Source organism: Myxocyprinus asiaticus, chromosome 27 (genome assembly GCF_019703515.2).
Source record: "Myxocyprinus asiaticus isolate MX2 ecotype Aquarium Trade chromosome 27, UBuf_Myxa_2, whole genome shotgun sequence".
Lineage (NCBI taxonomy): Eukaryota > Metazoa > Chordata > Actinopteri > Cypriniformes > Catostomidae > Myxocyprinus > Myxocyprinus asiaticus.
The window spans coordinates 6,571,193-6,595,342 of record NC_059370.1 but is presented as its reverse complement, the minus strand read 5'-3'; the positions used below and the strand labels follow the sequence as shown (position 1 = coordinate 6,595,342).

Below are 24,150 nucleotides of genomic sequence, written 5' to 3'. Positions count from 1 at the left end.
TGGTTTAAGAAGAAATTTTTTACACTTTTTATTTTTTATTTTTTGGTTAAAAAAACAAATTTTGAATGCTTACATCTTGAAGGATTCATCAGACAATTTGTAAAGTTTTATTGTAAAAACAGAACATTTAAGGTAACATGCAGTAATATCAGATAACTACTAGGATTTTCAAAAGAAAAGACATGTTCTAGAAAAAAAAAAAACAGTTGCAATGTCATGTTGTTAAAAAAAATTATTAGCAATCCTCTCATTTTGGCACATTGTTACTTTTGTTGAATAAAAAAAAAACTGCCATTTTTAATCGAACGAAAGAGGTAACTTCAGGCATTTTTAAGAGCACGAAACAAAGACATTCTCTGCAGGCAAACTTGACAAATCTATGAGGAAAAAAATCTCAATTCTAATAGGCAAAAAAAAAAAAAAAAAAGCCATTTCTAAAACTTCAACTGAGAACAGTATGTAACATTTATAAAACATGGAATGAGCAAAAACATCTGACTAACTTAATGTAAGTTCCCTATCTGTCACTCACTCGACGTTGTGTCGATGTAGTGACACTAGGGGTCACTCTTGGGAGCCCGAGACACCTCTGGTCTTTGATAAAAGGCCATTGAAAATTGGTGAGTGGTATTTGCATGCCACTCCCCCAGACATACGGGTATAAAAGGAGCTGGTATGCAACCACTCATTCAGATTTTCTCTTCGGAGCCGAACGGTCACGCTCACTGAGCTGAATTCCTACGGCTGTTCATTCACCTCTGCTGGATCTGACGGCACATTTCAGTGGCTTCTCCCCCCTCTGCACTGGTGCAATGCAGAGAATGCCCCTGGGCGCTTCAGCAGAAATAAGAGTATATTTCTCTAAAAGAGTATATTTCTCTAAAAGAGCGGCACACACGGAACATCTTTTTAAAGACACGTCTTTTTAAAGATGCCTTTCCGATTGTGTGTTAGTCCTGGTTGCGCTTGTTATCTCTCGCCTTCTGACGGTCACGATCGCTGTCTTTCGTGTCTGGGCACTGCTCACGCGGAGACAGCATTCGTGGATGGTCATGTTCTCATTGCGAGGACATGTCCATGGCAACGATGCGGTCGCGGCTCGCCTTCGTAAGAAAGCAAGCCACCCCATAGGCTCCCCGCCTCGGTCCTTTTACCCACGGGTATGAGGCCAGCACGGCTAGCACTGGGGGCGATTTGGGAACCCCAATGGGACTGCCTCCACCGGGTATCCCCCGCGGACCTCCCATTCCCCAGCACACTCGTCTGCCCCGATCGGGCTTCTGGATGAGTCCGCCGGCTCATCTCATGGGGAGTTCGACCTCTTATTCGGAGCCTGCGAAAGTGATGAGCTCTCGAGCGTGGCATCGGAGAGCGGGCTCGTCCAGTTGGACGTGGAAGCCTCAGCTGAGCTCCTCCCTTCGGGGACGATTGCCCAGTCACAGGCTGATGCGGAGACATGCTTTCCCGTGGAAGCCGCAAGCGTCGGCTAGAGTAGAACCCTCTGCTCTTCCCTGAACCCTCACGGCTCGATGATTGGTTCCTGGGCTTGTGCTGCCACTCAAAGCCACGCCCCGCCCCCATTCCTTTCTTCCCGGAAGTGCATGAAGAGCTGACAAGTTCGTGGGAGGCAGTTTTTACTGCCCGGTCCCGATCTTTTCAGCTTCCCCACCCTCGATGGTGGGGCGGCCAAGGGCTATTCGGCAATCCCCCAGTGGATAAAGGTGCTCACGGTGCACCTACGCCCGCAGAGCGCCACCACCTGGCGCGGGTGCCCAAAGCCCCCGTCCAAGGCCTGTAGGTTTACGTTGTCTCTGATGGCCAAGGCCTACGGTGCCGCTGGACAATCTGCCTCCGCCCTGCACACCATGGCTCTCCTGCAAGTCCGCCAAGGCACTAAAGGAACTGCACAAGTGTAGTTCTGGGATTGATGCAGGAACTGCGCTCGGTGACCGACCTCGCTCTCCGAGCGACGGAGGTCATGGTGTGATCTCTCGGGCGGACGATGTCCACATTAGTGGTCCAGGAGCGCCACCTTGGGCTCAACCTGGTCGAGATGGGTGAGGCCAACAGGACACGATTCCTTGCTGCCCCCATCTCCCAGGCTGGCCTATTCGGCGACACCGTCAAGGACTTTGCCCAGCAGTTCTCGACGGTGGAGCAGTAGACGGAGGCTATCCGGCATATCCTGCCCCGGCACGGCTCAAGATCCTGCACCCCGTCTACTCATCGCCCTGCGGTGACTGCACCGGCTCCGCCGCAGCCCGCCCCTTCGGCCCGGCCCCGGTGTGGAGCCCACCGCAGGAAGCAGACACCACCCGTCTCGCGTCCACCCATAACCCGTGAAAGGCTTCAAAGCGCCCTTGAGACGGGTGAACCAGGGACGACGAAACCCGCTGCTCTGGAGCTGGTAAGCAGACTTCTCCATCTTTTTGTTACCTTTTGCATTTAATTGCACTGCATGCCCAAGTGGCTGCAGTACTCAAGAGTTCAGCAAGAGCGGTTTCCTTGTTCCCTGGGTCACGTATTCAGTGTGCACGGCCGTCATCACGTCCACCATCCACCACTCTATTTGGCAGGTTTGGTGCTCCAGCGGCAGTCTCCCGCCCCTGAGCGCCCAGCTGTGGCACAAATCTCCCCCGATGTGACAGTCTCCACGGGTCACGAGGACAGGCCTCTTCCTCCTACGTCCCAGGCTGTTCCGGGGGTGGTCACAAGGAGCCAGGTAAGTGCTTCGATGTCCTTAGACTCAGCACGGCCACGACATGGTGTGGCACCTTGAGCTCCGCCCCGTCGCGAGGCCCCACCTGCCGGTACGTCTGACGACATTGTCCCTTTTGGTCCCCCTTGCGCGGAACTTGGACGCGTGGCTTACGCTTTCCAATCCGTCGCGATGGCTTGTCCGGACCGTCCAACTCGGCTACGTGATTCAGTTCGCCACTTCACCTTGGTGAAGGACAAAACGCTGCTACCTTGTGTGGAGATCGCTACCCTCCTACGGAAGGGCGTGATAGAACCTGTCCCTCCAGCCGAGATGAAGAAGGGGTTTTACAGCCCTACTTCATCGTACCGAAAAAAGGTGGTGGGTTGTGGCCAATCTTGGACCTGTGAGTACTAAACTGGGCTTCACACAGACTCCCGTTCAAGATGCGGATGCAAAAACGCATTCTGGTGAGCGGCCGGCATCAAGATTGGTTCGCGGCGGTAGACCTGAAGGATGCGTACTTCCACGTCTTGATCCTTCCTCGACACAGACCCTTCCTGCGGTTTGCATTCGAGGGTCATGTGTATCAGTACAAGGTCCTCCCTTTCGGCCTGTCCCTGTCTCCTCGCATCTTCACAAAGGTCACAGAGGCAGCCCTTGCCCCGCTAAGGGAGGTGGGCATTCGCATTCTCAACTATCTCGACGATGTGTACACAAGTACTTGGTGCTCTCACACCTCAGCAACTAGGGCTTCGGGTCAACCGGGAAAAGAGCAAGCTCCTCCCAGTTCAGAGCATCTCTTTTCTCGGTTCGGAGTTGGACTCGGTCTCTTTGACAGTGCGCCTCACGAACGAGCACGCCCAGTCGGTTTTGGACTGTTTGAAGGCGTTCAAACAGAAAACAGCGGTTCCACTGAAACTTTTTCAGAGGCTCCTGGGGCATATGGCATCCTCACCGGTGGCCACCCCGCTCGGGTTGATGCATATGAGACCGCTTCAGCACTGGCTTCAGACTCGAGTCCCGAGATGGGCATGGCGCCGCGGGACACATCGCGTGGTCATCACGCCGGTCTGTCACCGTCTTTTCAGCCCTTGGACCGATCTCTCATTTCTACGGATAGGTGTTCCCCTAGAACTGGTCTCCAGGCATGTCGTGGTCATGACAAATGCCTCCAAAACGGGCTGGGGTGCTGTTTGCAATGGGCACGCAGCCTCCAGCTTGTGGACGGGCCCGCAACTACATTGGCACATCAACTGCCTCGAGTTGTTGGCAATTCTGCTCGCCCTGTGGAGGTTTCGGCCGTTGATCCAGGGCAAGCATATGTTCGTTCAGACAGACAACATGGCACAGTAGCATATGTCAACCACCAAGGCGGTCTGCGCTCTCATTGTTTGTCACAACTTGCCCACCATCTCCTCAGTAGCACTTCAAGTTGCTGCGAGCCATTCACATCCAGGGCAACCTCAACACTACAGCGGACGCGCTGTCATGACAGGTTATCCTCAGGGGAGAGTGGAGACTCCACCCTCAGGTGGTCCAGCTGATTTGGAGTTGATTCGGACAGGCAGAGGTGCACCTGTTTGCCTCCCAAGAATCCTCCCCACTGCCCGCTCTGGTACGCCCTGACCGAGGCCCCCCTCGGCATAAACGCGCTGGCAAACAGCTGGCCCCTTGGCATGCACAAATATGCGTTTTCCCCCAGTAAGCCTACTTGCACAGACCTGTGGTGGTAGACATGATCACTCAGGCTAGGGCCCCCTCTACTAGGCGCCTGTATGCCTTTAAGTGCCGTCTGTTCACTAAGTGGTGTTCTTCCCGATGGGAAGACCCCCAGAGATGTGCAGCTGTATCAGTGCTTTCCTTCCTGCAAGAGAGGTTGGAAGGGAGGCTTTCCCCTTCCACCTTGAAGGTGTACGTTGCCGCCATAGCAGCACACCGTGACGCAGTTGACGGTAAGTCCTTAGGGAAGCACGACCTGATCATCAGGTTCCTAAGATGCGCCAGGAGGCTGAATCCCTCCAGACCACACCTCATTCCCTCAATGGACCTCTCTGTAGTTCTTCAGGGTCTACAGAGAGCCCCCTTTGAGCCTTTGCAGTCAGCTGAGCTTAAGGCACTCTCCTTGAAGACTGCCCTCCTGACTGCACTCACTTCCATCAAGAGGGTAGGTGACCTGCAAGCGTTCTCTGTCAGCGAAACATGACTGGAGTTCGGTCCGGGTTACTCTCACATGATCCTGAGACCCCGACCAGGCTATGTGCCCAAGGTTCCCACCACCCCTTTTAGGGACCAGATGGTGAACCTGCAAGCGCTGCCTCAGGAGGAGGCAGACCCAGCCCTGTTGTCGTTGTGTCCGGTGCACGCTTTACGCATCTAGTTGGCTCGCACGCAGAGCTTTAGAATCTCTGAGCAGCTCTTTGTCTGCTTTGGTGCACAGCGGAAAGGAAGCGCTGTCTCCAAGCAGAGGATCACCCACTGGCTCATTGATGCCATAACTATGGCATATGTCGCCCAGGACATGCTGCCCCCGGTAGGGCTACGAGCACCATTCTACCAGGGGTGTAGCGGCTTCCTGGGCCCTGGCCAGGGGTGCATCTCTAACAGACATTTGCAGAGCAGCGGGCTGGGCAACAACCAACACCTTTGCAAGGTTCTACAACCTCCGGGTGGAACCGGTTTCATCCCAGGTAGTGGCACGCAACACAAGCTGATAAGCCCAGGATAGCTGGCCGGGTGTATCGCTTGCACATAGCGCCTTCCACCTCCTTTTGAGCTGAAGATGCCATTAATTCCCAGCAGTGTTCACAAGTTTGTTCCCTGGTTGACTTCCTCCGAACCCTGTGGCAGTCCAGTTTTCGGAAAGATTCGCTGCTGGCCCAGTACACGTGCTAACTAAGAGTCCTGTTCTGGGGTAGGTGCTCCGCATGTGGCGGTACCCTGTAAGGCTAACCCCATGTGAGATACATCTTCCGCTAATTTGTTTCCCTGTTGGCAAACTGCGTCTTCCTTGGGCAGAGCCCCTCTGCCCCAGTCTCCATGTTTGTAGTAACTCCTCCCCCATTGGGCAGGATCTACCTTGAAGACTCTCCACATGGTTGAAAAGACCATGTGACGTATCCTTCCACTTAAATATCCCCCCCTCTCTTTGGGCGAGGTGTGGTCTCCGCTGTGTCTTCCCCTTGGGAGGGACACCCCCCGACTAGACCTGGCGGTCCAGTTGCATAATCCCCCTTCTTTTTTAGGGAGTGGAAAAAAAGAAGGGGAAAAGAGGCCACAACTGGGTTAAGCCTGTCTCTATCTTTTGGGTAGTCGACTTGTCCCCAAAAAGGGCCGTTCGATACTCATAACTATATTGGGGGAGGTTACGTGTTGACCTGGTGTGCTGGCTATGAGGCACACAGTAGTTTGCCCACCACACACCGCCAGTTCACGTAACACAGTTCAGCAAATTGTGGCATTTCGTATAGGGACCCCTAATGTCACTACATCGACACAACGTCGAGTGAGTGACAGATAGGGAACGTCATGGTTACTTGTGTAACCTCCAATCCCTGATGGAGGGAAGGAGATGTTGTGTCCCTCCTGCCACAACGCTGAACTACCCGCTGAAATGGCCGGACCTTATATCGGCTCCAGCTCCTTTTATACCTGTATGTCTGGGGGAGTGGCATGCAAATACCACTCGCCAATTTTCATTAGCCTTTTATCAAAGACCAGAGGTGTCTCGGGCTCCCAAGAGTGACCCCAAGTGTCACTACATCGACACAACATCTCGTTCCCTCCATCAGGGAACAGAGGTTACACAAGTAACCATGACATTAAGGTATGTGCTGAATGACATTTTAGAAGCACTATTCAAAGACGGGTGTGCAGAATTGCTTGCTTGGTTGTAGGAGTGATGGGACACTGGTTGATTGGAGCATCCATGCTGGTTGTGCAAACTCGCTGGGTGCCTTAAAACAGCCATTACCTCAGAAGCATTAGCATGCCTTTCTTTAGCATTAGTACAAAGCTCAAAGCAATTAACAGCTTGAGAGATGACGGTGGCAATAGACTGAATGGCTTGTTGATCTCGCTCTGCTTGCTCACGCTGCTGATCAAGAAATTCCTCAAAAAGGGCTTTAACCTCAGACAACTGCTTCTTTTTTAGAGTACAATGTTGAGTTCACCTCCAGGCTCTTGGTGCATTGGGAGGTGGGTTGGAATCCTCTGGCACTGTTTCATCAGGCTGGCCAGCGATGGCAACTCAGTAGTTGAGTCACACGGTCCACTGTCTGAGGTGGTGAGTGAATCATTGGGTTGATGATCTACACAACCCAGAAACTTGAGTTTGTTTTCATGGTTTGACACACTATAAATATATCATGTTTTATTTTCAAGAGAACCAATAATAGGCTAATCAGAAAGAAGTTGTATTTGTTAGTTTATGCACTTGAAAATGAAATAATTAACAATTTCTACTTTTATTAACTAACCTTTACAAAGTTTAATAAATGCTGTCAAAATATAAATTGTTAAATGTTAGTTCATAATACCTAATTCATCAACTAATGTTAACGAATGGAACATTATTGTAAAGTGTAACTGTATAATTGAAACAAACACAGAACTTACCAGAGCTGTTGATATTTATAGAAAACGAGGCAACCATGGGTCTCTGGTCCAATATGTGATCCATTTCATTGAAAAACTTCGTCCTCATTTTCCCCCCAGCATAACTACGTGAAAGATCACGTTTTTCTGCCAAGTAACATTATTTCAGCATTTTCCATTTTGCGCCGAAGAATATGCCAAGGCTTATTGTAGCCGTGTGTGGCCATCTTTCTTTCCAAATCCTGGAATGTTGTAGCATTCCTTTGGCGTTTTCCATCAAAAATAGATGTAACTTCATTCTCTTGGATGTATTTGAGGAAAACTCGAGTCTCCTCATCTGTCCAAGCGTATCTCTCTGCCATGCTGTTTGTTGTGGGGAGTGAGGACACATGTGATGTAAATTCTGTCATGTGACACTACCTTTTTTGTGTTAATGCTATTTTTCACGACAAAAAGTGTTTTCAGACTAGAGTTTATGCACTAGAGTTAAACGGAAAAAAAAATTATATCGACACTTGTGAGATTTTAGCGATAATTTGCATTTCCATCAGCTATACCGGTAAACATTTTGATGCGATACACCTTTTGTCGCAAAAAAATCTTTGGATGGAGCTATTGTAACCCAGATTTTTGCTTATTATTCAAGGGATAGTTCACCCAAAAATGAAAATTCTCTCATCATTTACTCACCCTCATGCCATCCCAGATCTTTCTTTTGCAGAACACAAATTCACATTTTTTTAAGAATATCTCAGCTTTGTAGGTCCATACAATGCAAGTGGACGATGATCAGCACTTTAAAGCTCCAAAAAGCACATAAAGGCAACATAAAAGTAATCCATACGACTGCAGTGGTTAAATGAATGTCTTCTAAAGCGATACGATTGCTTTGGTTGAGAAACAGATACATTTTTAAGTCCATTTCACTATAATTGTTTACTTCCGGTCTCTCTCCAAAATCATGGCAACCTGCGCAGAGTACATGAGGGGAATCAGTTCACGCTGCCTCTCGCGTGACGTAAGCACATTGGCATGGTCACGCAAGGACTGACGGGATACAACCGGAAGTGCAGTTCAGTTTATTTAAAACAGAACACTGTTCACAAGCTTTGTTGGTTCTGCTTTCATTTGAACATGCCAGTGTGCTTACAGTATGTCATGCGAGAGGCAGCATGTACATGGTCCTCTCATGGAAGTGCACTGGAGAGCGACCAGAAGAAAACAATTATTAAGGACTTAAATATTGATCTGTTTCTCAATCAAAGTGATAACCAAACAATATATGAACTTCCAAAGACACTTTAAATATTGTCTAATCAATGCTTTTCTAGTTCACCACAATAATGTAATGTCTTTGAAATGATCTGAATTAAATTTTGTACATATTATATTTATAATTATTTTGATTATTATATATTGAATTATCTTTATTTGAGGGACTTTTTCAGCAAATATTGATTATATACGAATAATTGCAATTAATTTGCAAGCGAGTAATATTCGGCTGGTCAGGTGATCTCAACATGGCTCATTAATGTGTAGCTTATGTCTTCAAGTGTGCATAATTTCAAACATAGTCTCCAAAAATACTGTTCATTTCTTTCTATTTAAATGTTTAGCAATTGTACAGATTGTACAGAAAAAAAATTACAGATTGAGAGGAAGACAGTGGTTTACGCATTATAGCACACTCATATGTACACATGTACCTTGAAGTATAAATTTAGCTCTCATTAGTTGTTTATTTTAAAACAATGTTTTTTTTTTTCTTTTTTTTTTTTTTTTTGTAACAGATTTAACAGTATTAGTCGAACAAATTGTTAATTGTTTGTAATGATTGGTCAACATGAATGCACCTGATAGCATTATACTGCAGAAATATCATCATAACTCAGAGTTACAGTGTGGTTTTCAGGTTTTCATGCTTATACACCCCGAGGGTTAGAAATGGAGATAGAGAGAGGTTTTATAAGTTCACTGGAGGATGGATGAAAGTTTGTGTTTAAGTGAGTTTTATCACACTCTTAGATAAAGTGACAGTATCTGCTCTTTTTAGTTCAGAGAATTCAGAGAAAAGTATTAAAATGTGAAAACTTTACTGGAAGTCTGTTTTCAGTCAAAAAAACAAGAGCTGGAACCAAATAACCAATAAATCTAGGCAAAAACAAATGATATGACTAGTTTCATTCTGATGATGAATGAGCAACTATGCTTCTCTTTGCTGTAGGGCTTTTAGTTTCTTTTCTTCAGTCATTTTCACAGTATAAATTCATGCTCAAGTAATTAAGTGATTATAATCTCTCATCCCCAGCAGCAGTTTGTTTATGTGAAGTGACAAAAACATTCAAACCATTGAAACACAATGACCAAGCGGCATCAATGTTTACAAACCAGAACAACTCTGTGTGGTGACAAAGATGAACGAGAGACCGTAATGGAGCCATGGCTGGTTTCTCTGTCTAATTACATTGTATTATATGCCTATAAATCAAGACAGACATTGAGACAACTGGTATTTTTTTTAAGTGCTGTTCAACGTGAACTATATATTTTTTTAGGATTAGATTAAATTGAGAAGGATACCAACATTTTAGTCCTTATTCACAATTGTCAAATGTTTCAAATGTCTGATGTTTGTTCTGCAGCTGTCATGCAAGTACAGTGACACATTGTCAATGTTTGAGACCATCAGTGTGTTATGGTTTATCTGAAACTCCCTGTTTGTTTTGTCCATCTCTGGTTTCACTGGATATGTCTGTGTGTCCCAGTCACTGTAAAAAAATGCTTACCCCTGTTAACTCCTGTTAATATCTGCTGAATATGTGAATCAAATTGTATAAATATTCATGAAGGTCTATAAACCTGACCTTGACCTGCCCATTCTCCTTGCATTCCTCTGTAACACAGACAGGTATTGATCTAACCGCCTCTGTATGCATAGATGTTTTCCTCACTGTAACAAAACATATTGTGAATTTAAAGTAGGCCTATATTTTTGGCTACTGGTTTCTGTACTTCACAGTCATTCGTACAGAATTAGTTCTACAAATTAAAAGACAACAGTATATTGTAGCACAATGAACATGAGCAGTAAATTACAGTGATGTAGCAGCATTGTACTGTAGAATCACAATTATTATGTGTTTGCATTACAGTCATCTCTCTAAATTTACAGATTAACAGTAATACTGTGATGTTCACAGTACTATGCAGGCGCTTCAGTTTCCAGTGTTTACTGCTGTTCCTGTTTTGGTTGCCACTTTTAGCTACTTGTTCATAGTTTATTTTTTATCTAAAACTGTTTTAGGTAAAAACTAATTGGTCACACCTTATTTTAAGTGTGCACAATAATTCACTAGTAAAGCATGAATAAAACTGTAAGTAATAATTAACTGAATGTAGTGCAAGGCTCTCTAAGCCATAATTTACTTATTAAATTTCTTATTTTGTGAACCAACCAATAACTTAAATAGGTCAAATTTTCACTAAGAACAGGAGCCCAGTTGTCTTTAATAGAATATTTTAATAATTTAACATGGACCTCTGAAATAGAGCATTAATTGCATGACTTTTACCATAAAAATATTATGTTTAATAAGTTGTAAATTATGGCTAAAATAGCCTTAATCTACATTTAGTAAATTATTAATTACTTATTCGTATTTGTCTTATTCATCCTTAAAGGAATAGTTCACCCAAAAATGAAAATTTGCTGATAATTTACTCACCCTCAGGCCATCCAAGATGTACCTGAGTTTCTTTCTTCATCAAAACAGAATTTAAGATTTTTAGGATTTCAATTCAGGCCTCCTCCTTAAAACAATGCAAGCGAATGTACTCCATTTTTTGACGGTCCAAAATGCATATTTAGGGTGCATCAAAATAATCCACACGACTTCAGTCGACAAATAAAGTTCTTCTGAACCCAAACAATTGATTATTTTTAGAAACAAAACAATACTTATATACTTTTTAACTACAAATGTTGGCTTCCGTACATCTCTGTGACATGCGCTCATAAGAGGGATGATGTAAGCTCGTTGGTAAGGTCACGCGTCACGTGGAGGAGGAGGCAGGAAGCACGTCATTGTTTACAAGAGAAACTGGCACACACCACAGACCAAAACAATCCAAAGCAATTTCAAAACAATATAAAATAAAATAAAAAAATAATTTTCAAATAATAATAATAATAATAATAAAACATTACTGCAGTAAATAACAATCCTTTATTTCGGAGCAATACCGTTGCGTTCTCTACTTGTGCTTTTTCTTTAGCAGAAATATATAGGCTATATGACTGTCAGGAATTCAAGCTACAGGTGATATCACAGAAGAGAAGCTTCACAAACTGAAGAAGAGGTAACAGGCGAAACAGCAGGGTAAGCACTAAACAGATATCGATGAAGATCAAGAGCAAATACAGACAGGTAAATAAACACTGCGAGTCCTTTGTGTGAGACTTGACAGTGAAGTGGAGTGAAGGTGAGTTATTTATGCAGGCAGTGATGAGCAAGTGAATTGATTGCAGGTGCAGTGAATTAGAAATCGGGTTTAATTAGAAATGCGGTGAATTAGAAATATCGCTGAGGGAGGTGCAGAGCCCGAGGGAGCTGTGACAATGACAAAGTTTTCACACATACCTGAGTTAGCTGGAAAAACAGCACGGGCACAGCCGGTGAATTCAGATATCGACTCTTTGTTTCTTTCGATGGTCTGAAATCCTCAGGGGTAAAATGTTCACTCCAATATTTGAGAGAATGTAGGGGTGCACTGATATCCAGGTTCAGCGTGATAAGTCAGAGCTTCAATCGCTCATAATCATGAACAGGCAATCGATGAAAAGTTAATATTTTTCCCGCCGTGCATTTTCTTTGGGGTTTCTGAAGGTTGAAGCATCCAGGATACATGCCAAATGACCATTTTGAACAATACACTTATACAAATACAAATCTACAGCAAAGACAATTAAACTTTTGTACAGCTCTCCTTCTCTTGTAAACAATGACGCGCTTCCTGACTCCTCCTCCACATGACACGTGACCTTACCCACGAGCTGACGTCATCCCTCTTATGAGTATGTGTCACAGAGATGTACAGAAGCAACATTTGTAGTTAAAAAGTATATAAGTATTGTTTTGTTTCTAAAAATAATCAATTGTTTGGGTTCAGAAGAACTTTATTTGTCGACTGAAGTCGTGTGGATTATTTTGATGCACCCTAAATATGCATTTTGGACCGTCAAAACATGGAGTACATTCACTTGCATTGTTTTAAGGAGGAGGCCTGAAATGAAATCCTAAAAATCTTAAATTCTGTTTTGATGAAGAAAGAAACTCAGATAAATCTTGGATGCCTGAGGGTGAGTACATTATCAGTAATAATCATATTTTTGGGTGAACTATTCCTTTAACTAGTATATTATTATGGATCCTTAAAATAAATGGGTCTGTTTTCGTGAGTGCGCAAAGCGCAGTGCTACGTGCAACGACCAACATGATCACACGGGAAGTCGGCATGCTGTTTCCGAAAGTTCCAGTACCCTTGGATCGGTAACAGTATGCTGACTCACTGACATGCTCTATCTCCCATCGGATATATTTGGAACAGCTCAACAACAATTATTTTCCCTCGTGGCATGCGTTGCGTCAGTTACCACAGTTCAATCTCCATTCAAACGACAAAGTAATCACATTTGTATAAACAATCATGAGCGTGATAAGGAGGTTGCATTATTATTGCTAACATTGTATTTTGTCTCTACTAAAGGTTAGGGTTAGATTTGTGTTTTGGTTGGGGGGTAGATTAAATAAAATATGCATTTCTCTTCACTGTTTTACACCCTGTTCAGCTGAAAACAATTCTTTTTACAACTGGCTTCTGGTGACCTCTCCTGGATATAAATGTATGTCACACTTGTTTATATGCAGAGTGGTGGTGGCGTAGTGGACTAAAGCACTGAACTGGTAAGCCAAAGGTTGTTGGTTCAATCCCCACAGCCACCTTGAGCAAGGCATTTAACTCCAGGTTGCTCCAGGGGGATTGTCCCTGTAATAAGGGCACTGTAAGTTGCTTTGGATAAAAGTGTCTGCCAAATGCATAAATATATATATAAATATATGCTCTGAAACACTTACCGCTTTAGCCTCTGGAGGCAGTGTTTTCAAATTTGGCCAACATATACAGATTTCGGCTAAAGAAAAATCAGCACACACTTGCTGAATTTTATGTGAGATCAGGCTGCATCGACCATGCGCAACGTCTTATCCAATTTTCGTGAGTCCGCTAATTCTAATCGAAATTTTTGTACCAGCGCAAAGTGCAAATGGGCGTGGGTGGGAGTGTTTGCGCTATTGTGGGTGTATGCGAGCAAACTGTGGGTGTACTGTATGTTAATGAAGTAGCGCAAAACGCAATTTGCTATTTTCCTGAGAAATAGCTAATTGTGCTAAGACGTTTGAAAGACTAGTACAAAATTTTAACTCAGTTTCTGCATTTGCAGTTTGGAGATTCCACCAGCTGGTGGTAATAAAGTTCATATCCAAAATATAGTGGAACATCAAATTATGACCCTGACAAATCACTGTTGTAGCCGTTTTATGAGATTTGTGTTAAACTATCTATAGGTCATGGTTTATTTTTGAATTATTATTTTTTTTTTCTTTCTCCCCTTATCTCCTCAATTTTGAATGCCCAATTCCCAATGCGCTCTAAGTCCTCGTGGTGGCATAGTGACTCGCCTCAATCCGGGTGGCGGAGGACGAATCTCAGTTGCCTCAGCATCTGAGACCGTCAATCCGCGCATCTTATCATGTGTCTTGTTGAGCGCATTACCGGGGAGACGTAGTTCATGTGGAGGCTTCACGCTATTCTCCGCAGCCTCCATGCACATCTCAAACGCGAACTGCTCCGTGGAAATAAAGTGAAACTCACTACACCTCCTGAGATGATCGGAGATCATTTGCAGCATTCTCATAGACAACATTGTTCTTGCAAACAGTTTTCAGACAAATGAAACAGAGAAAAAGGAGTGATAACTCTTTACATGGGCGTGTTTCACGAGACAGTGTCCTGCTCCACGCCTCTGAACAAACAGCGAATCAGACACGAGCATTGATGGCTTTTCTTTTGTCTGTTCTTATATGATAAAATATAATAAAGTTTCTTCAAGTGCATGTCTTTGTGACTATCAGCACTTCTTGTCATGTGCCACTCCGAGACGTCTTACAGGTCATCCCCCTCTTGCGGGTAGATGAGCAAAATTACTCGCACATGAAATAACTGCATTCAGACGAGGAGCTTACGAACTGAATTGAGACTCCTCGCATTTTGCGGGTGGCGGGTGCTATTTCACACCCTGGGCGCACAAAAAAAATAACAAACATTTGTAAAATCGCTCGTAGAAAATGCTCTTAACCACTAAGATCAATAGTTATTGGCAAATGAGGCCCAGAACTCTATGCATGTGCGTGTCTTGGAGAAGCACTTTCATTGCACTCGTGAACAGCAGAGTTCACTGCGCACATATATCAAACGAGACGCGCATCGGTGGCTTTTCTTTCATCTGTTTTATAAAATATAATCACACATGTTTTGTCAAACACACGTCTTTGTGTTTAATTTCTTGTCATATATCACTCTGAGAAGTCTTACAGATTGCCCTCCACAGTGGCTGATACATCAGCAAAATTACCTGCCATTGCGCTTGAAAAATCCGCATTTGGCGGATGTTAATTTCAAACCTTGTTCACCAGGAGTAGGCTGTACGACAAATTTGGGAGAAAGGAAATCAAAACAGTGCCATTGATTTCAAGCTTTGCAATTGCACCCACACTTTCTGCAGGAAAATTATCTCTAGAAAGTTTTAAACGATCATGTGTTGGTGAATGGTGAGACTCCAGACGAGCCACTTGATTTTTAACAAAGTGCCTCCTGTGGTTCGCGAGCCATAGGTTCCCGACCCCTGTTGTATACAGTCCATTTACACTACCAACTTCTTATGAATGTGCTGTCTTGGATTATATTGCTTGTGCTTGTGGGAATAAACTACATACGTATATAATAATAACCTGAGAAAACCTTAGAGTGAAAAAGCACTTAATCCAGCCCATTTGCGCATTGCATGTGCAATTTCACCAAACCTACTTGTGCCTAGATTTAGCGCATGCTTGCACGAAAATATAAAAACTTCATGGCCATGTACATTAACTTTTGCTTATGACTTATGGCATAGCACTTCACTTAACGCTAGCACTCTTACAATAGGGCCCAAAAAACAATTTTTACGGTTTACAAAATTATTATTATTTCTATAATATAACATACCACATTTTGCTACAGTGTAGAATGCAAGTTAAGACTTCATCTTTAATCTCAGCTTGTGTTCTCAGTGTAATACAGTGCAAACAATTGTAACACTACTAAACTGGCTTGGAGAAAATTCATTATATGTAAAAAGTTCTAAGCTCCCAACCAAAGGAGAACACATTGTTAAAAGTGGTAATCTGCTATTGTTACCTTAAGGAACTATTTCTACCTGATCTATAAAAACATAATATAATAATATAATAGAATCCTAAAAACAGAAATGTTTGAGATGACAGCATTTCAACTAATTGTTAATGAGCAAAATTGTGCTGACCAGCTGGCCTCCATCTTCACACAGATCTTCAACAGATCACTGGAGCAGTGTGAAGTTCCCTGCTGCTTCAAACATTCCACAATCATCCCCATCCCAAAGAAACGCAAGATCAAAGGACTTAATGACTACAGACCCTTTGCTCTGACGTCTGTGGTCATGAAGTCATTTGAGAGGTGTTGGCCCACCTGAAGGACGTCACTGAACCCTTTCTGGATACCCTTCAGTTTGCTTATAGAGCAAACAGGTCTGTGGATGATGCAGTCAATATGGGACTGCATTACATACTTCAACATCTAGACAGACCAGGGATTTGTGCAAGGATACTATTTGTTGACTTCAGTTCAGCTTTTAACACCATCAGCCCTACTCTCCTATGGACTAAATTCACCCAACTCTCTGTTCCTGGCTCTATCTGTCAGTGGATCACTAGCTTTCTGACGGACAGGCAGTGGCTAGTGAAAATGGAGAAATTCACCTTCAGCACATGTACAATCAGCACTGGTGCCCCCCAGGGATGTGTGCTCTCCCCACTACTCTTCTCCTTCTACACAAATGACTGCACCACCAAGGACCCCTCCATCAAGCTCCTGAAGTTCACAGAAGACACTACAGTCATCGGCCTCATCCAAGATGACGATGAGTCTGCATACAGAAGGGAGGTTGAACAGCTGGACGTCTGGTGCAGTCAAAACAACCTGGAGCTGAACACGCTCAAAACAGTAGAGATGATAGTAGACTTTAGGAGGAACACCCCAACATTAACCCCGCTCACCATTCTGAACAGCACTGTGGCAGCAGTGGAGTCATTCAGGTTTCTGGGCACTACCATCTCACAGGACCTGAAGTGAGAGACCCACATAGACTCAATTTTGAAAAAGGCCCAGCAGAGGTTGTACTTCCTTTGCCAGTTGAGGAAGTTCATCCTGCCACAGGCGCTGCTGATACAGTTCTACTCAGCAGTCATTGAGTCTGTCCGCTGCACAGACAAAGCAATTTTCTTGTGAGCTTGTTTACTTTGCTCGAGAGCAGCGGTCGGCGTTGGAGTTTATGAGCAGACTGATTAACTCCAGCTCTTTCAGTCAGAGGTTTGGAGGACACCAAGAGATCCACGTCAGACAGATGACAGATATTTATTTGTGTCCTCTGTGTGAGTTAAGGCCATTGTGGCTTTGCAATCAGAGGTTTGGTTTGGCCTTAGATGGAGTGAGAACCCCCCACACACTCACATAAAACAGCAATGATAACAACACATGAGGATGTGTGGGGACACACACACATGTACGTTCATTCACAACACACCCACTCACACACATACTGACAAGAGCATGCATGCATGATCAAATTCAGCCCTCAGCTAATCTTAACTCTATACATATATGCCATCAAAATTAAGATCACACAGACAATATCTTCTAAAACATACATTTGTATATTCTAACAGTGAACGTGAAACTGTTTTGGTGTCCTCCAGATCATTTTATCCCTTCAGGTCTCACTCACTCACAATTACAGACGGACATCATAAGGAATTTAACAATTTCCTTTTATGAGCTTTTGGTCCCCTTTCAGTGTTTCACACCTTTGAAAATGTCTTTTTGATTAATTGTGAAACAGCTTTTCCTAAAATAAAGGAAGAAACCAAGCTTTAAAGTTCAGACGTCCAACTGAAATGAATGAGTTGCCAAGAAATGGTTTTGTTCATCTAATACAGACAGTCTTGTCAAGGCAACTAAAGATTGTTCAGCACATTTGTTATTGCGTCATCCTCATGTTTGATGAGAGTTCTTGCTTCGAAACACTACAGGCTACATAATTATCTTAAGAGTACAATATATTATGTCCATTTGTTTAAATGAGATGCACACAGTGCAAAACATTTCACACACACACCATAACGGTGACAATCAACAAAGCAATAATGTAAAAAGATGAACTCTAAAACATGTGACGGGTAACTAAATGTATGTTCATTGCATATGAAAGCAATGCCTTTTGATTCATGGTTGTAAGAAAAATAGAGTAATGTGTTAATACATACATTATTATGTTGTTTTTACAAATACTTGGTTTCTTCGAATAGTCATTTGTTTTGATTCACTAAAAACAACCGGTTCATAAGAGTCGTTTGTTTGGGATTCGGACTACACTGGTAGCACTGTATGTTTCTCACTTTAGATTCAAAAGAACTGGCTCATAAGAGTCAGTTCATTCCAGAATTGGACTACACTTGTCACAATGTAGGTGCGTCCAAAACCGCACACTTCTGCACTACTCTGTGTCATTTTGAAGTGTAAGTAGTGCGAGTACCATGTTTAAATTGATAATGCAACAAAAAGAAGTGTACTATGAGTTCCTGGATGATGCACTACTTCGTCCGTCAAAACAGAGTGTTGAATGCTGGACACTTAATGCACTCAGTGCTCACAGCTTGACATACAAATAATAAATAACAAAACTGCAAATAAATATGTAAAACATGTTTGTTTTGACAGCGGTCAAATTGACCCCAAACATGATAAATTTCAGAATTTTCCTAAATATACACTGAATTCATTTGCCCTTTCTTAATAGGTTAAAATATATTACTTAATATCACAAACTGAGCCTTCAAACAGCACAAAGCATTGTTTATTAACACAACTGTGATTTTGCTGGTATAAAAATAGTTTTCCTATGCAAACCGTACATGCCATTATAAATATTTAAAAAAAAATATCAAATGCCATGTTTCTTCCTATTAATTTGTATAAAAAGATTGCTCAGAAAGGTCACAATCAGTAGGCATGACATAAAAGTATATAACATTTTGAATTTGAGTAATTCATCTTATTTTAAAAGTCTGTGGTCATTTTGGCCCCAAACATAGAAGTTGTTGGCCAGATTTACACACAACAAGAGGGTTAAGCTAGTGGCAACACATATCACATATGTTTGAAACATCTCTTCCATCAGCTGTTAAACGGCGAATGTTTCCATGTAGAAAAAAAAAAATAAACGTTAAGTGTTCCATTTGGGAAGGTACTACACACTGAAAATGTATCCACTACATGGCTGAGTGCACAGTGTGCAGTGCGTCATTTGGGAAACAGCATGTATGTTTCTGATTCACTAAAAATAATCTGTTCATAAGAGCTGCTTGTTTGGGAATCTGACTACACTGGTCGCACTATATGTTTTGCGCTGTAGATTCAAAAGAACCAGCTTATGTTTGTCTTTTGTTCAGGAATCGGACTACACTGGATGTGCTGAGTTTTGCACTCTGTAAATTCAATAGCGGGGCAGTGCTGCCTCTGAAAGCTTCACAGGAAACTCTGTCAGAATATTTAAATGTACGGTGTTCCATCTGCATCGGCAGAAAAGTGAATGTTGAAAAAGTGTTAACGAAATCAAAGGTCAAGAAAATAACACAGTTCTTGTGTTTTTAAAGAATGGAACCAGTTCTGAACTACACCCAGTTCTCAGTTTCTAAGCCTTGGCTCGGGTCCGTTCTTCAATCTCTGTGGGATTTTTTTACCTGTTTTATTAACCGCCAGGTGAAATTCACAAGTCTGATTGCTAAGAAAAGTAATAGAATGCCTCTCCTCCACAAGCAGCATGATTTATCATGCAATTCTGTAGCACAGACAAGCGGGTTAAGTTAATACTTAGGATTAGGGATTTGTTCAAACATCTAACCCTAAATATGTGTGATAGTAATAGTGATGCTTGCCTTAACAAACACCACTAATAAGTGAGTGTGACTCTCCCTGAATGACAAGTGTCAGTCTCTTGCATAACAGTCGGGGTGTCCTCTAACTTGCAACTATCCAACTGTAAGAACCTCTGGCATGCTGAGGCATGTCCGAAATCTTCCCCTGAGTCTTACACCGTCTAAACCATCCGCAAATAGCACGGCACAATATCGTTCCCATTATAATCAATGATGCGGTCTACACTGGATGCGTACGTCGCATTGCGTCTTGAAGCGCTGACAGTAAACGGATACCCCGTTCTATTCTGTGCTGCGGACACTAGCGCCACTTCTGCCAACAAGACAAATAAACTGTTTAGAACGTTCAATGTAACACGTCCTGTGTAGACAGTCTCAAGTCATTGTGATGCGACACAACATCGCTCACATCCGGCGTAGACACGGTGTTAAGAGATTAGATAAGGGGGCGGCGGTGTGTAGATTCCTGTGTGGCGGAAACACATCACACTAAGCTTGAACGACAAGACTGTCAACAGCCCTCACCTTCTCTCGCCATGTGTTTGATCTCTCTTGCTCCTGTTTCTGTATCACAAATTTACTGGACAGGAGGCGTGTGGTCATGAATTGAAAAAGAGGGAGAGAGAGACAGAGAGAGAGGGGCATACCCTCAGTGCTAGAAAATTCATATTGAAAAACTCTCAAACATCATTCCAGTTTGGTACGTTGCGTTCATTCGTTTTTCGTTATGAAATTAAAAAAAAAAATTATACAAAAATATGCTTTGAATTTAGTTTTTTCCTTTCAAAAGAAATAGGCAAAAAAATAAAAAATAAACTGTCATGTATTTTGTTGATTCTTGTTTTTTTTGTCTTTTATTTTGAAAATTCTAGTTCCTGGTTCATGTCATGTGGTTTCCTAGTCATGTGATGTCCTGTTTTCCCTCCATGTTCATGTGTCTTGTTTTCATTGGTTTATTGTTTAATTATCTTGTTTAGAGTTCTGGTTGTTCATTGGTTTGTTCTCCCATGTCCATGTATTTAAACCCTCATGTTTTCCATTGTCCTTTGTCAAGTATTGTATATGTTTGGTATGCTGTTCATGTCAGGTCTAGTTCATGTCAAGTTCATGTTTATGTTTCAAGTTTATAGTTAGGGTTTTACTGGATTTCACTTTTGTTTAAAAATTGCACTTGGGTTCTCCAATTCGTCGCCTTGGTCATCATCATTGCCAGCACCAACAGATCTTTACAGAAATACTTGACCAAACAATGAACCCACCAATCCAGTTCCTCCATCTACGTCAGGGGAATCATCCCCTGGAGGACTATGTGGAGGACTTCTGCACTCTGGCCTGCCGGGTGGACTTCAATGAGGTTGCCCTCAAAGACTGTTTCCGATTTGGACTAAATGAGCCTATCTCCACTTTGATGCCTAGAGGTCGCAGTTCCCTCAGCTTCGCTCAGTATATCGACTTTGCCCTGCAGATCACTGGTTCTACGTTCACTGTGGGGGAGGCGGATGCCGAGCCGGAGTTCCACAACATGGCCGCCGAGCAGGAGTTCCACGACATGGCCGCCGAGCCGGAGTTCCACGACATGGCCGCCGAGCCGGAGTTCCACGACATGGCCGCCAAGCCAGAGCCCCACGTCATGGCCGCCGAGCCAGAGCCCCACGTCATGGCCGCCGAGCCAGAGCCCCACGTCATGGCCGCCGAGCCAGAGCCCCACATCATGGCTGCCGAGCCAGAGTTCCACGTCATGGCTGCCGAGCCAGAGTTCCACGACATGGCCGCTTTTGTCACAGCAACGCCTCAGCCTGCTTCATGCCATGTTACAGCAATGCCTCAGCCTGCTCCATGCCATGTCACAGCCACGCCTGAGCCTGCTCCATGCCACATCACAGCCACGCCTGAGCCTGCTCCATGCCATGTCACAGCCACGCCTGAGCTTGCTCCATGATACACAAACTCATGATACGGGATTACCAAGGGGTAATCACCTCACATGGAGCACTGAGCCCGAGCACATGGGCACACCTGAAAAGGGGCATACCACAAGTACTGGGCCTGGTGCCGTTACTCCTCTGCTGAGTTCGTCACCGAACAGTGCTTAAGAATTAAAGAGGCGTCCGGGGTTCACAGGATACGGGGAACTGTTGTGGACAAAAAGGGACACATTATCACCTTTTGAAAAAGGCGCAATGCAAGCAATACACTCAACCGGCCACCCGGTCTACCTGCAGTTACAGCATAACACCTGGGTAGAAACCGGGTCTATGCGTGGGTTGTAAAACCTTGCAAAGGTATTGGGTGTAGCCCAACCCGCAGCTCTGCATATGTCCGCTAGAGAGGCCCCCCTTGCCAGTGCCCAGGAGGACGCAACACCTCTAGTGGAGTGCGCCCGGACTCCCAAGGGGCACAGCAAGTCCTGACATTGGTATGCGAGAGAAATGGCATCCAAAATCCAATGGGCTAGCCTCTGCTTGGAGACAGCTTTCCCCTTCTGCTGTCCTCCAACACAGACAAAGAGCTGCTCTGAGTGTCTAAAGCTCTGCGTGCAGTCCAGATAGATGTGCAGGTCGCAAACTGGACACAGCAATGACAAGGCTGGGTCCCATCCAGGAGCCAGACATGGAGATTCCAGAGGTCTGGCCATGGATGCTGGAGCGTGCCCTGCCCCTGAGAAGGTCCTGCCTCAGGGGAACGTGCCAGGGAGGTGCTACTGCCAGAAGCATCAGATCCAAAAACCAAGAACCAAGAACGGCGCAACGAACAGGACATGCTGCTCGTCCTCCCTGACTTTGCACAGAGCAGACACATACTTACGCAGTCCCCAAGGCCAGCTGTGTGCCAAGGCATCCGTGCCGAGGGGAGCCTCAGACAAGGAGTAACAAAGGAGGCAGTGAGAGGACTCTTAGGAGGCGCCTCCCCAAATCTCTCCAAAACCAGCTGGACTACATGGGGGTGGAGTCCCCACTCCCCATGGAGCATAACCTGCTGCGAGAGCGCGTCCGCTGCATGGTTGAGGACGCCTGGAAGGTGAGAGGCTCGCAGAGACTTCAACATATGCTGACTCCAAAGGAGGAGGCAGCGGGTGAGTTGCGACGTGAGCGTACACCGCCTTGGTGGTTTATGTACGCTATGGTCGCTGTGTTGTCGGTCCAGACCAACACATGCTTGCCCTGAATCAATGGCCGAAGCCTCCTCAGGGCCAGCAACTCTTGCAGGGCAAGCAGTTAATACCTGTTGCATACGGTGCCCCAGCCTGAGTTCGAGGTGTCTGTTATGACCACAACGTGCCTTGAGACCTGCTCTAGGGGAACACCTGCCCGTAGAAACACCAGGTCCGACCAAGGGCTGAAAGTCTGACGGCACTGTGTTGTGATGGTCACAGGCCAGGTGCCATGGTGCCATGCCCACCTCGGGACTCGAGTCTGTAGCCAGTGCTGAAGCGGTCTCATATGCATCAACCCGAGGGGGAGAACAGCTGCTGAGGATGCCATGTGTCCCAGGAGCCTCTGAAATTATTTCACAATTATTTCACCTTCTGCCTGAAGGTCTTCAGGCAGGTCAGCACTGACTGAGCACGTTCAGTCATAAGACGTGCCTTGAGAGTGACCGAGTCCAACTCCATACCGATAAAAGAGATGCTCCACACAGGAGAGAGCTTGTTCTTCTCCGAGCTGACCTGCAGCCCGAGTCGGTCAAGGTGCTGAAGCACGAGGTCCCTGTGTGCATGCAATAGGTCTCGTGAGTGAGCTAAGATTAACCGGTCATCGAGATAATTGAGAATGCATATACTCTTCTCCCTCAGCGGGGCCAGGGCAGCCTCTGTGACCTTGGTAAAGATGCGAGGGGACAGGGACAGACCGAAGGGAAGGACCTTGTACTGGTATGCTCGTCCCTCGAAGGCAAACCGAAGAAAGGGTTTGTGTCAAGGAAGGATCAATACATGAAAGTACAACATCCTTCAGGTCGATGGCTGCGAACCAATCCTGACGTCGTACTGACGCCAGGATGCGCTTCTGCGTTAACATCCTGTAAGGCTTTGTTCAAGGCACGCAGATCAAAGATTGGGCGCAACCCTCCCCATCTGTTGGGTGGACTGCCTGTATCGCTCGACAGCTCTTCTGTATAGAACAAGCATGCTGAGGGATGGGAGGTCCAAGGGGCTGAGCCAGCAGAAACACTCCCATGTCCACATCCAGATTGCCCGCGGTGCTTGCCGACTCGGCCGGCTGAGCATCAGCCCAGGGCGGACCAGGTTGGGGAGCAGCCACGGTGGCTCCTTGCTTCATAAAGAAGGAAGTGAGCCGTGACCGCAACGTTCTGATGGACATGTTCTCACAATGAGAACATGTCCCTTCCACGAAAGCTGCCTTGTCGTGATGGGCCCCAAGCACTCGAGGCAGATTTCATGGCTGTCTGGAGGGGAGAGATAACGGCCACATCCAGTAGCGCAAACACGGAAGGACATCTTTAAAAAGATGGCAAGCATTTGAGTGAGCTCTTTTAGAAGGAAATATA

The 24,150-nt window shown here is 44.8% G+C and overlaps 1 protein-coding gene across 2 annotated transcripts in view; it reads right to left on the bottom strand.

Moving 5' to 3' along the window:
- The window catches only part of LOC127418339 (BTB/POZ domain-containing protein KCTD8-like), a 63,414-nt gene that overhangs the window by 28,851 nt on the left and 10,413 nt on the right, over positions 1–24,150 (bottom strand). Inside the window, exon 1 of one of the 2 annotated variants that reach the window (XR_007893410.1) lies at positions 11,938–12,209. The exons of the other annotated variant lie outside the window; for it this stretch is intronic. The gene's annotated coding sequence lies outside the window, so the exon portion shown is untranslated. Of the gene's footprint in view, positions 1–11,937; positions 12,210–24,150 lie in introns of those variants that run through there. 2 annotated transcript variants of the gene reach the window in all.